The sequence below is a fragment of the Tauraco erythrolophus genome, chromosome 2 (genome assembly GCF_009769465.1).
Source record: "Tauraco erythrolophus isolate bTauEry1 chromosome 2, bTauEry1.pri, whole genome shotgun sequence".
Taxonomy (NCBI): Eukaryota; Metazoa; Chordata; class Aves; order Musophagiformes; family Musophagidae; genus Tauraco; species Tauraco erythrolophus.
This window is the reverse complement of record NC_141466.1, coordinates 24,724,271-24,737,909: the sequence shown is the minus strand read 5'-3', so window position 1 is coordinate 24,737,909 and position 13,639 is coordinate 24,724,271. Positions and strand designations below refer to the sequence as shown.

Genomic DNA, 13,639 nt, shown 5'->3' with positions numbered 1-13,639 from the left:
CTGCCCTTGAACCTTCAGAGGGGGTGGGGGGGAAATCATCTGTTTCTATTCCTGGTCCCTACAGCATAATTGGAGATACAAACCCCACACATACTCCCAAAGGTTGCCTACCTTGCCTAGATTAATCTTAAAAAGTAAGGAATATATAGACTGCTTCTAGCCAGGTCTAAGGTCTAACTCCTAAACAATTGGAAACAAGACTGGAAAGCAGAAACAAAGTCTTTGACTCCATTGCAGAATAAATTTGACAAGTTGTTCGTTAGAAGAGCTGCTATTCTCATCTTAATCCCTGCCACACATCCCAGGGAATCTGTACAGAAAAATTTACATTCTGAATACTGCCCCAAGAACTCTGTGGTCTCATACCTATGTAATGTAATATGAGAGCACCTCACATGTCTACTGTGGTTATGTTTACAACACACACACATAAGCAGACACTACTATGCTTATAGACAGAGAAGTGTCACACAAAGCCTAGAGCCCGTTTTCTTCAGGGCACTTTGCATGCACTGATATTTTTCTCTCCAAAACCAGCTGTGATTTTGGATAGAAAACCAAGAACATGAAACAATTTTTGAAGACCTGTGCCTGAACCATGAGGAAGATTCAAGCTTCCCTTATGGCAGGCACCTGGCTGGGATTTAGTCCCTAAGTACAGCATCTAGTGGAACCTTTACAATATTAAAGATATTTGCATGGATCAGTAGATGTAACACAGGACCTATGAAACGACCACACCCTCTGAAACAGTAGCTGGATACAAGGTGTCATTCTGTGAGGTTTTTTTAAATTGGCAACACATGTGTGTTAAAGCACCTGAATCACTTACCAGATTTACAGACAACTCAACAAATACCCCAAATACTGTATTATCTCCCAGTTCTAAATAACTGGATTCTTATTATCCACTCAATACCATTATTATCTTTCATAATCAACTCTGATTTCCATCAAAATATGGTTTCAATAGGCCTCAAGGTTGGAACAGAATTAGTCTGAATCTGGTGCATCTGCCCCAAATGCTTTTGAAAGAAGCACAAACAATCCCTTTTGAGAAAAACATAACCTATTTTAGCATTTAAGGAGGATATCAAATGCAATAACACAAAAACTAAGCCAGGTACACTAATCCCCAAGACCCTGCCTGCACACTATTACTCAAGTTACAAACCAGACGCTGTGCAAGTACGGTTGTTCTCTTACTTCTCATTAACCCATCCTATAAGATTCCCAAAATAACTTTGAGATAGTTTTTGAAACAGCATAGACCAAAATAAAAAAAGTATTATGGTAAAGCCTAGAAAATAGTTTTTAAGAGGCATATAACCAACCATTATATATCAGTTGCCATTATTTTTAAGATTACTACGTTCACAAGAGACAATACACAGGACATCTAACATAAGTGACCCTGAAGCACTAAGCTTCTTCCCAGGCCTGGGGACTGCGTGGCCACACAGCTAACGCACCCCTGCACAAACATGGGAGGCACTATCAGCAGCCTTCGGATCCCAAAGCAGCAAACACTCTGTAACACCTCCAGCCAACCACTCTGTTACACGTATATGTATGGTATCGCAAGTGATTTTTACAAACTGATCTGACAGAAAAAAAAAAAAAAAAAATTATGTATGTGGACAAGTCCAGCTGTATTACTGGCAAAACTCTTACAGACTTGGAAAATGTATTTCTGAGATTCATTTGACAGTAGCAAAATTAACCATGTGAGAATGTCATTTTGAAATTGTAACACTCACTGCATGAGTTGTGTAGCTATTAGCACCACCAAAATCAGAATCAAGGATTCATTAATCGCTTAAATAACACTGTCTCTGGTATTTTATGATATTACTATTTTATACTCTGCTGAATTTGTAATCAAAAATTATGTCCAAGAATTGCACTGACTTGTAAGTAAAGTGGCGGACGTCATCAGTGTCACCAAAGGCGGATCACAAAATTAATGCTTTATTCAACACGGTGTAAAATGAACGCTTTACTTGACAGAAAAGTCATTGGTAACATTCATGTCACCTGGAAAGACAGGATGTCAGTTCTGAATTAACTGTCTTACCAAACATCAAGACTTCCTTTTGAGGACTTTAATAATTAGTTATGTGTTCTAGTTTTGAATACACTTTGAGGCTTTGAGCAACCTGATGCAGTGGAAGGTGTCCCCTGCCCATGGCACGGAAGATGGAACTAGATGATCTTAGAGGTCCCTTCCAACCCAAACCATTCTATGATTCTATACTAAGATAATGCTAATAAAGTGTCATAAATAAACATCCTCTGAATATTATTTACTAGGCTGCTGTATTTAAGTCCTGTATCAACACATTGAATACAAATATTTAAACTTCGCTAAGTTTGAGTAGATTTTAGCACTATGCTACTCTTTAATCTTTCTAACATTACTCCTAAAAGTTTCCATCAGCTTTTCTTACCAATGTGGTGGTACTAAAACTGCCAAATACTCTAAGTAACTCCTGGGAAACTCCTGTTTCCTGGGAAACATCATGATTTAGAATCACAGAATGGTTAGGGTTGGAAGAGACCTCAAAGATCATCTAGTTCCAACACCCCTGCCATGGGAAGGGAAACCCTCCACTACACCAGGTTGCTCAAAGCCTCATCCAACCTGGCCTTGAACACTTCCAGGGATGGGGCATCCACAACTTTTCTGGGCAACCTGTTTCAGTGCCTCACCACCCTGAGAGGGAAAAATTTCTTCCTTATATCTAACCAAGACTACCGGCTTGATATGAGCCAGCAGTGTGCCCAGGTGGCCAAAAAGGCCAATGGGATACTGGCGTGTATCAAGAATAGTGTAACCAGCAGGAATAGGGAAGTGATCCTGCCCCTGTACTCGGCACTGGTGAGGCCGCACCTGGAATATTGTGTCCAGTTTTGGGCCCCTTGCTTTAAGAGAGATATTGAACTCCCGAAGCGAGTCCAAAGAAGGGCGACTAAACTGGTCAAGGGCTGGAAAATAAAACTTATGAGGAGCGGCTGAGGGAGTTGGGGCTGTTTAGCCTGGAGAAGAGGAGGCTGAGGGGAGACCTGATTACAGCCTACAAATACTTGAGAAAAGATGGTGGGGAGGTAGGGGAGGGGCTCTTTACATTAGTGTTGGGTGACAGAACAAGAGGAAATGGGTATAAGCTTAGTCAGGGGAGATTCAGGTTGGATGTTAGGAAGTATTTCTTCTCTGAAAGGGTTGTCAGCCACTGGAATAGGCTGCCCAGGGAGGTGGTTGAGTCCCCATCCCTGGATGTGTTTAAGAATAGGGTGGATGATCTACTTAGCGATATGGTTTAATGGGGACTAGGGATGGTTGGACTCGATGATCTCTAAGGTCTTTTCCAACCTAGAAATCTATGAATCTATGAATAATCGAAATCTCCCCTCTTTCAGTTTAAATCCATTGCCCCTTGTCTTATCACTACATGCCCGTGTAAAAAGTCCCTCTCCAGCTTTCCTGTAGGCCCCCTTTAGGTACTGGAAAGCTGCTATAAGATCACCCCGGAGAAGCAGCTCAACATGAGCCGGCAATGTGCACTAGCAGCCCAGAAAGCCAACCGTATCCTGGGCTGTATCAAAAGGAGCGTGGCCAGCAGGTCAAGGGAAGTGATTCTGCCCCTCTACTCAACTCTCATGAGACCCCACCTGGAATACTGTGTTCAGCTCTGGAGTCCCCAACATAAGAAGGACATAGAGCTACTGGAACGAGTCCAGAGGAGGGCCACGAAGATGATCAGAGGGCTGGAGCACCTCTCCTATGAAGACAGGCTGAGAGAGTTGGGACTGTTCAACCTGGAGAAGAGAAGGCTCTGGGGTGATCTTATTGCAGCTTTCCAGTACCTAAAGGGGGCCTACAGGAAAGCTGGAGAGGGACTTTTTACAAGGGTGTGTAGTGATAGGACAAGGGGCAATGGATTCAAACTGAAAGAGGGGAGATTTCGATTAGGTATAAGGAAGAAAGTTTTTATTTTTTACATTGAGAGTGGTGAGGCAGTTGAACAGGTTGCCCAGAGAAGTTGTGGATGCCCCATCCCTGGAGGTGTTCAAGGCCAGGTTGGATGAGGCTTTGGGCAACCTGGTGTAGTGGAGGATATCTCTGCCCATGGCAGGGGGATTGGAACTAGATGATCGTTGAGGTCCCTTCCAACCCTAACCATTCTATGATTCTATGATTCTAAATGTTGTGCCTTTTTCTGTCATTGTTATGTTCAGTCCATAGATTCTTGTCAATGATTTTGCCCCCAGGTTGGCACCTCACAGTCTGCTCTCTTCTATTTTCTTTTAATTAAGCTCTCCTCATAACAAAATTCTGCTTAAAAGAAGAAAAAAGAATCAGCGAAAACAGGAACCTATGAAATGAAATGAAAGTATTCAGCTGGTAACATTTAAGTCATTTCATTGGAATACTGAAACAGAATGAAAGCTTCTTTCTTCTTTGCTCTATGCCTGCCTTCAAAATAATTTTAGATATTATATTAGATTATATTCTCCCAGGCAGCCATTGTTTTATTTTATTGCAGAGGCTTTGGACAACCTGGTGTAGTGGAGGGTGTCCCTGCCCATGGCAGGGGGGATTGGAACTAGATGATCTTTTCCAACCCTAACTATTCTATGATTCTATGATTCTATAACACTCCCAATCCTTTTCCTCAGGGCTGCTCTCAATCCATTCTCTGCCCAGCCTCTACTTGCTCTTGATATTGCCCCAACCCACGTGCAGGACCTTGCACTTGGTCCTGTTGAACTTCATGAGGTTCTCACAGGCCCACCTCTCCAGTCTGTCAAGGTCCCTCTGAATGACATCCCATCCATATTTAAGAATACACAGAAATTCAGGCTTTCTAACGAAACTCTCCAGGAACACAAAATAACCAAGATAACTCTTCCCAAATCCGCAAACTGTAAGTCACACACAAAAGACACAGATCTACACAACACAAAACAAATTCTACTAATGTTGTTTTCTGACCAAATGCTTTGGCATTTTGAGAAGATATTGACTACTGGATAGTTTATTCTTGCTTTCTGCATAAAAGAAAAACCCTGACATGCCTTCTCTTTCCAAGTGACTTCCAGCTAGTCTTCTAATTCAGATGACGTACCGATCATCTCTGGTGATGACCAATGTGTTCTATAAGACAACTATTTATTTTTTAGTACTATGCTACCCTTCAGTCTTTCCAATGTTCCTCCTGAAAGTCTCTGTCAGTTTATTTACATACTTCTCCATGTCTACATGAATGAACCCTTCACGGTCTAGCAGCCCTCTCTTATCGGATCACTATCACGGCACACTGAAAGTTCAGTCCAGCTCAGGGGTTAAAAAAGTGAAAGTTTGTCTTTCCTATCAGAAAAGCAAACAGAGTCACATTCAAAATCGAGGTCACAGACATAACACGGTCAAATAGTACAGTGCAGCAAAGCTGCATACAGATTTCTCAAAAAAAATCAATTTATCAAGACAAGCTTTTCCAGTTAAGGAAGAGTTCAAAGCACAATCCAAACCCCACCAGCCTTCCAGGTACCTTTTGGGTGCCTCCCTCTTCAGATCTTCCTCCTACTGCGAGGCGATACTATGTCCTTCTCTGTGAAGAGTTGTAAAGAAATCCAAGGTTGTAACAGACATACCTGAAGCTGTCCCAAGGCAGACAATTGTTCACTTCCAATTTGTCTTAAATATAAATTACTCTAATCTGTTCTTTAATGTTGGTAGGATGTAGGGGGAAAAAAGGTCAAAACTGCAGCCTAAAAATGTATGGAAAAACGCAAGCAGCACTTTTTTAAGTACACTCTTATAGCCTGAAAACATGCTACTTGATTTCAAGGCAAGCCCTTCTATCAAGAAAAAAAAAGTTATTTAAAAATGCATTTCAGCAACATTCAACTATTGAACAAACATATATAGTCCCTTGTCATCTCTTCAAGAGCTCACATGCCACGCAGGCACCTCAAACAGCACATCAGCTATTTGACGACCAACAAATGGCAGCCTCCTAATGGATAATTTATTATTACAGTTTAGAATTAGAATTAAAAAACAAGTAAGTAGTGCTACATTCCTGTAACATTACCACACGTGCAAACTAGAACCAAAACTAACAGCTGCTGCCCACCCTTCCTGGGCTGTCTGCCTACAGTCTTGGCAACACATGCAAGAAAGATACTTTGAGAAAACACACCTGTGTGGTTTCCTACAGGGAAGAGACACCTAATCATCTTTTCACAAAGCCTATAAACATCAGAAATGCTTGCTTGTTCCACGAGAAAACGGGGAGGAGAACAAAAATGGAGGCATAATGTTACTACTCTTGGCTGATATAGTGGAAACGAAAACAGGCGTGTCACATCTCCAGTAACATGAGGAGGTTAAAGTAGGATTTTTTCCAGTTGTGCAATATTTTAAATGGTTACATGTCTAGAAATGTAGTCATATTCTGTTAGAACGTACGCAAAATTTCTTAAAACATGTTTTGAAAAAATTGTACTGTAAGCTAAGAAATACACACATATTAGCCAAGATTCTCCTATTTAACAATTAAAAGCCTTTGAAAAAGTATCATGAGTATTTAGCACGGCAGATATACAAACTATTCAGATTTATAGAATCAACTTCAAAAGACTTCCTATAAACAAAAATGCCACACTATCAAGAAAATGATATACCCAAGAATTTTATTTATATTCATGCTCCAGAGACAACCCAGCTCTACACCATACGATGTCATGCTCGGCAATAAAAACTCAGGGAGAGGAGAAGCAAGGCAGGGGACATTCAAGCTTCTGGTGTTTGTCTTCCCAAGCAACTGTTACACATCTATTTTCTCTCCATCTCGCAGCAGGAGGGAGTGAGTGAGAGGCTGAGTGGGCGTTTGGCTGCTGGCCAGGGTCAACTCACAACAGATAACAAATTTCTTGAAAGAAATGGAAGAGAGGACTTTCAGAGATCGTCTTTACTCTTCCTTAATCTTCCAAGGAGAGGACAAATTGTTCCCCCCTTAGAGCAGCAGCTGAGAATAATTCCTTCACATTTCTTGAACAACTCAATCAGAATCCAGTTTCCAAATACAGCCTCACTAAGCAACTCAGTTCAGCGGTCTTCACCAGTTTCAACAAAAGGAGTGGTTGATATAGATATAAATGTTTCTGTCTATGTTTTAATAAATATTTGAATGCATGCAAGGAATTCTCTACTGTACAAACTCATCTACTAATTCTCACATCCTCAAAATCTGATTTACAACTTGAAAACTGAAATTTACTCCACAAATCACGCAATAAAAGCTTCAATCACCAACCCATCACTGCATGATCATCTATTTATACTGTATGACCAGTTTAAGATTATGACTCAGGCCTGTAATACCAGATTCAGTTTATTTTTCAGGCCTTCCAACATATCTTTGGGCAAGCAAGAGTAACAGATGGCTGAGAGTAAACACATGCCACAGAACAAATGATGGGAAAAATCTAGGAAGGTGTATAATCCGTATCCCTAAGCTATGATCCTAATCGGCCCACCAATAACCAAGCAACAAACACCCTGGAAGCAAAAAAAACCCCAATCTTCTTCCTCTACCTCAGTTTTTATTTCTGAGCATAACAACGCACAGTACGGAATATCCCTTTGGCAATTCAGGTTGGCTGTCCCAGCTGTGTTCCCACCCAACCTCATGCCCTTCTTTTTCTTGGGAGAAAGAAAGTCTTGATGCTACGCAAGTGCTCAGCAACAGTCAAAACAGTGGTGTGTTCTCAACACTGTTTTAGCCACGAATCTGAAGCACTACGGCTATGGCAAAAGTTAACTCCTAAACTTCGTACAAGAACGTACTCGCTCTGCTTTGTGCAGAGGCAATCAAATTCCTCCGAGAGAGACGAGCATAAAGAATGCCCTGACTGCAGATCCCCACAGGCATCGTACGTGCAGTAAACATGGAACTGCTCATTTCTGTGATATGGTGAGGTGTTTAAAAAGCAAGAATGAGGAAATACAGGTGTGGTGGGTTGACACTGGCTAGACACGAGATGCCCACCAAAGCTGCACTGTCACTCCCCCTTCTCAGCTGGGCAGAGGAGAAAAAATACAATGAAAGGCTCGTGGGCCAAGATAAGGGCAGGGAGAGATCCTTTACCAATTACCGTCATGGGCAAAACAGACTTGCCTTGGGGAAAATTAATTTAATTTATTGCCAGTCAAATCAGAATAGGATAATGAGAAACAAAACCAAATCTTAAAACCACCTTCCTCCCTCCTCTCCCTTCTTCCCAGGTTTAACTCTACTCTTGGTTCCTCTATGTCCTCCCCATAGTGGCACAGGGCAACGAGAAAAGGGGGTTGTGGTAAGCTCGTCACACATTGTTTCTGCTGCTCCTTCCTTCTCATGGGGAGGACTCCTCACACTCTTCCGCTGCTCCAGTGTGGGGTCCCTCCCATGGGAGACAGTCCTCTGTGACCTTCTCCAATGCGAGTCCTTCCCACAGGCTGCAGTTCTTCACAAACTGCTCCAACGTCCCTTCCACGGGGTGCAGTCCTTCAGGAACAGACTCCTCCAGCATGGGTCTCCCACGGGGTCACAAGTCCTGCTCGAGTGCAGGCTCCTCTCTCCATGGGTTCACAGGTCCTGTCAGGAGCCTACCCCAGCACAAGCTTCCTATGGGGCCACAGACTCCTTTGGGCACATCCATCTGCTCCAGTGTGGGATCCTCCATGGGCTGCAAGTGGATCTCCGCTCCACTGTTCACCTCCATGGGCTGCTGGGGGACAGCCTGCCTCACCATGGCCTTCACCATGGGTTGCAAGTGAATCTCTGCTCTGGCACCTGAAGCACCTCCTCCTCCTCCTTCTTCACCGACCTTGGTGTCTGCAGAGTCGTTTCTCTCACATATTCTCACTCCTCTCTTTGGATGCTGTTTCCGTAGCAGTTTTTTCCCCTCCTTCTTAAACGTGTTATCCCAGAGGTGCTACCATCATTGCTGATGATCTCAGCCATGGCCAGGGGCAGGTCTGTCTTGGAGCCGGCTGGCATTGGCTCTGTTGGACACAGGGGAAGCTTCCAGCAGCTTCTCACAAAAGCCACCCGTGGAGCCCCCACTGCTACCAAAGCCTTGCCACACAAACCAATACAACAGAATGACTGACTATTGCTCGTAATGCTAGATTGAGGTACATGACAAAAATTGAATATTAGGGTGAAAATAATACACCCTTATTACACAGGCTGGAGAGGTGAGTCTGTGAGAACTTCATGAAGTTCAACAAGGCCAAGTGCAAGGTCCTGCATGTGGGTTGGGGCAATCCCAAGCACAAGTACAGGCTGGGCAGAGAATGGATTGAGAGCAGCAAGGAGGAAAAGGACTTGGGAGTGCTGGTGGATGAGAAGCTCAACATGAGCCGGCAATGTGCACTGGCAGCCCAGAAAGCCAACTGTATCCTGGGCAGTATCAAAAGAAGTGTGGCCAGCAGGTCGAGGGAAGTGATTCTGCCCCTCTACTCAGCTCTCGTGAGACCCCACCTAGAATACTGTGTTCAGCTCTGGAGTCCCCAACACAAGAAGGACATGGAGCTGCTGGAGCGAGTCCAGAAGAGGGCTACGAAGATGATCAGAGGGCTGGAACACCTCTGCTATGGAGACACGCTGAGAGAGTTGGGGCTGTTCAGCCTGGAGAAGAGAAGGCTCCGGGGTGATCTTATGGCAGCTTTCCAGTACCTAAAGGGGGCCTACAGGAAAGCTGGAGAGGGACTTTTTACAAGGGCATGTAGTGATAGGGCAAGGGGCAATGGATTTAAACTGAAAGAGGGGAGATTTCGATCAGATATAAGGAAAAAATTTTTCACTCAGCGGGTGGTGAGGCACTGGAACAGGTTGTCCAGAAAAGTTGTGGATGCCCCATCCCTGGAAGTGTTCAAGGCCAGGTTGGATGAGGCTTTGGGCAACCTGGTGTAGTGGAGGATTTCTCTGCCCATGGCAGGGTGGTTGGAACTAGATGATCTTTAAGGTCCCTTCCAACCCTAACCATTCTATGATTCTATAAAAGAATACCAAATGGAATGCCTTTTTTATGTAGAACATAATTAAATAATTATATCTGAGAATTCATTGCCACAAGATGCTGAAAAGACTACAAGTTCAAGCATGCTTAAAAAAAGAATTAGATTAATTAAGAGAAGTCAGATACCTTGGTAGCTACTGAACTCCACAGCGTAGAGGCAGACCATCAGTTATTTAAATTATTGACTACTGAAAGGTAATATGAAATCAAAAGCATCATTGTATCTGTTTTCTAATTATTAGTTTTTTTTCAGTACATCGCCTAAGCACATGCTACTGGCCACTACAGGAGAGAGAAACTAGACAAAAAATTTGTTTGAAAACAGAGCTACAGGGTGATGTGACGACAGAAATTCCAAGGACTACAACTTGAGATTTAGAAGCCTAATATCTCTAAATCTGTTTGAGTCCCACTCTTGTTTTCTTCTCAGTTCAGACACCGGCTACTGTATTTCAAACAAATTTCCAGCTATACATTATAGGTCATTTGTTAAACTGCTTTTAATTAGATAAGTTTGTCCAGACCAGAGTAGATTTTGTTTTTTCTTCTTTCTCCAAACAGTAAAGCATAATTTGGTTTAAAAAAATGCATAGGCTTGAAAGTGCTCAACTCCAACTTCAACAATTGTTAATAAACACAATTTGCCAGGAAAACATTAAGCTGTTATTTGGAGTAATGAGGACTTCCAGCAAATTTTGTAGGGAAGAAGAAGGTACCAAGACGCAAGGGACTGCAACTATTTTAGGGGCCAAATGACAATTTACAAGTATCTTGAAAGAACCATACCCAACATGGACAGTTTCAACATATTACATCAAAGCAAGGGTAAGAAACTGCAAAATCAGAGGAGGCCAAGTACCAACACGCCAGTCACAGTTTTTCAGAAACACATCTACAGACTACAGCAAGTTGCAATCATCATGTCATTTGTCACGCTGGAAATATGGAAAGACAGGAAACACTAATATGTAAAGACAAGAGTGAGGCCTTAAAGCATACCATGTTGTCCTTTTCAATAGTCAATACTAAAAGACTCCATGAGAGCACTGTTGTCTTTGTCTCACACCTTGTCTGCAGAAGGACACATACTAGTTTAGAAGGATGCAGTGGAGGATAATAAAACTGACCAGCAATGTACAAGACATTACCTACTAGGAAAGATACAACAAAGTAAGGTTAGATAGGTTACTGGGAGGACAAACATACTGATATATTTCAAATATATACATGACAGCTGTAGAAAGAAAGGAACAGGAAGAAAACAAAGGAGTGAAAAAGAGCAATGTACACCCTTCTTAATTTTAAAAACAGCCTACCTAAGTATCACTTCAGGTTGAGCTTCAAAGAAAGTTCCATAAACACAGAACTGCCAGAACAAAATATTGTCATTTGACAATTTCTGACTTTTTCTCTGATTCAATGGAACTACCAATCTCACTTCTTTCAAAGGCCAAGCTAGCTTTTAGAGAAAACTGGTCTAACAGTTAAACTAATTTATACAGTGCATAAAGGCCCTAGTTGTGAGTTGTGTCAGTGTTCTCACATAAATGGGAAGAGAGTTCCTCCAAATAACTACACATCTAATTCCAGGATGAAGCAAGTTTACCCTGTCATGGCCAGAAGCAAGTCAGATCCAAAGGAAATTATTTTATTACAGCATCTGCTGAAAAGCAGTGTGTATTTACTTAGATGCAGCACCTCACTGACATAATGAACGTGGTCTTCAGCTCGAAGCCAACTTGCACCTGAACTGATGGTTGGTTTGGTTTTCTTCCTTCTAAAAATTTATCTCTGCAACCTGCCATGTGGACATACATAACCCTTGCTGCATCTTCTCTGGAATCTCTATTTTTTCTACTCCCTGACAAGTCTCAAGTCAAGTCTCTCCTCAAGAAAATAACTATGCTTGACTATTAGATCTCTTCTCTACACAAGTGAAGATTACCAGTTCCATTTCAGTAGTACTATTTCACTGTCGATTCTTTTAAAAAGCCTGAAAATTGAAAATTGAAAAGGACCTACTTAAATGTTAGTATACTAAAAACACAAATCTAAAATCACAATCATAAAAGCTTTTAAATAAAGGTGTTACTTAAATTTCAACATGATACACTAACCTGAAGGGTAAGCCTTCAGACAGTGGAGACTGTTAGGCATTTTACAAGCAAAGCTGTCAGTTTACTCTTTCCAATCAAAGAGAAGCTCGTAGTACTTGAAAGGGAAAAACCTTCTACGTGATCACACACCATTTTTGTTGTTCTTCATTTCTAATTCTCTTCATTTTACTTACAGTACTTACTACTGGTATTGATTTCAAGCCCGTTCAACACCTGTGCCGTTTTCCATTTCACAATACTCCCGTTATCTCCGATTCAATAAACACACTGAGGCCAAGACCAGAAACCGAACGAGAAGAGAAACGGACCCGGCCTTTATTAGCCATCTGGTACCGCCCGCCGAGCTGCACACGCACCCTGCCCGCCTGCCCCGGCTGGCCCCGCCGCCGGGCCCCCGCCAGGAGGCGGCTGGAGAGGCGAGGCCTGGCACCGGCCAGCGGCCTCGCTGCCCCGAAACCGCCGGGAGCCCGGCGCCGCGCCCCCGCTCTCCCTCCCCCACAGGCGGCAGGCAGAGACCCGCGCACCGGCCGCAGGACGCGCACCGCCACCGGAGCGGGCCGAGCGGCCCCTCTCCTCGCCCAGAGGGCCCGACCGCGGCTCCGCACCGGCCATCAACACCGCGGCGGAAAGCAACGCTCGCCCCGTCTGCCGGAGCGTGACGAACTCCAGCTGCTGCCCGCCGCCGCCCGCCCCCGCGCCGCCTGCCGCCGGAGCCCGGCGAGCCGAGGCCACCCGCCCCACGCAGCCGCCCGACCCCCGCCCGCCCGAGCCCGCCGCGCACCTGCCTTCCGGCCCGCCGGTTCCGCTGCCGCGAAGAGCCGGCACGGCGCGACACTGCCGTAAAGTGAGGAGGCGGGGCGCGGCGCCGGCGGTCGACGGGGGTGCTTATGGCGGTGCTCCGCTCCGCCGGGCCCGCTCGTCGGCCTCGCCGGGCTTTCCACCGTCCGCGCCTTTGCCCCCCTCCGTCTTTCTCGCCTCTCTGCACCGCGAAAGGCCGGCGCCGCGCACGGGCCTGCCCCGACTGTGCGCCGCGCGACCGAACACACCGCGGGAGCAGGTCCCGGCGCGACCGAACACACCGCGGGAGCAGGTCCCGGCTGCTCCCGCCGCAGCGCCTCGCGCCTTCCCGGGCACGGGCTTCCCTGGCCTTCAGCCTTCTGTGCTCTACCGGCTTGTCCGTCCCTGCGCGCTTGCTGCTTCCCAACGCACGTGTGTGCCTTACGTGCTCCTCGTCGTTCTGTCGGGCGTGCTCCTGAGCGCTGGGCTTTCTCACGCAAAGGCACCGTGTCGCAAAATGGTGCTAAAGACCAGGCTGTGCAGAGAGAGGGGCAAAGAATCACAGAATGTTAGGGCTTGGAAGGGACCTCAAAGGATCATCTAGTCCAGTCCCCCGAAGAAGAATGAGCAATGGCAGATAATCTTAGGACAAAACCAAGTAACGGGAGAAA

General features: G+C 44.6%; 1 protein-coding gene across 2 annotated transcripts in view; it reads right to left on the bottom strand.

The window, feature by feature from the left end:
* ASCC3 (activating signal cointegrator 1 complex subunit 3) overlaps window positions 1-13,006 on the bottom strand; it is a 280,986-nt gene extending 267,980 nt beyond the window's left edge. For both annotated transcript variants that reach the window (XM_086631271.1, XM_086631272.1), the window contains exon 1: window positions 12,973-13,006. The gene's annotated coding sequence lies outside the window, so the exon portion shown is untranslated. The remainder of the gene's footprint in view (window positions 1-12,972) is intronic.
* Between the last annotated feature and the right edge of the window lie 633 nt (window positions 13,007-13,639).